Consider the following 720-nt stretch of genomic DNA (forward strand, 5'->3'; position numbering starts at 1 on the left):
TAAAAGTCTTTCCTTACAACTTCTTGGCAAAGAATGAAAGCGCAGCATCTCGAGGGGCAAAGTCCATAGGAAAAAACAAACGGAAACGAAAGGAAAGACTCACGTGACAAAGCTGATTGATTGGCCATACGCGCATCAGCACTGCAGCACCAGCAGCAGGACAGCGAAGGAAGAGAGAAAATAATAATGATATATCCCTTCCCCTCCCTCCCATTGGGTCGGCGCCGACAGAGATCTCCCCTCTAAATCCCCAACGTTAATCGTCTTATAAAAATGACCCCCACAGTACTACTACTAATCTACTACTACTAGTACTAGAATACTAACCACCTGGGACATGTGGTTAGCAAATTCAAAATTCACACAGTACTAGAATACTAGAATAACATTTTTTCCCCGGAAAAAAACCGTCAAAAAAAAGAATAACAATTATTATCCGTCTCGCTCTCGCGCATCTCGGCACGGGAGGGACATTCCCTCCGCTTAACAGCGTCCCGTGTACCGCGGCGTGTTAGTTTAATCTGCAACCCTGCTCGCTAATCATCTCGCGGATCTTGTTGTTGCTGGTTTCATTAACACGCGCCACCAAGAGTGCAGACCTGCCCCCTCTCTCTCCGCGTTCGCTGCCCGCCTCTCACCCCCTCCCACGCTCCGCCCCGCAAATCGAGGCCTTCCGCTGGCCCTCCTCACCCCCGCCCCGCTCCAGCCAGCCAACGGAGG

The sequence above is a fragment of the Triticum dicoccoides genome, chromosome 1A (assembly GCF_002162155.2).
Source record: "Triticum dicoccoides isolate Atlit2015 ecotype Zavitan chromosome 1A, WEW_v2.0, whole genome shotgun sequence".
Classification (NCBI taxonomy): domain Eukaryota; kingdom Viridiplantae; phylum Streptophyta; class Magnoliopsida; order Poales; family Poaceae; genus Triticum; species Triticum dicoccoides.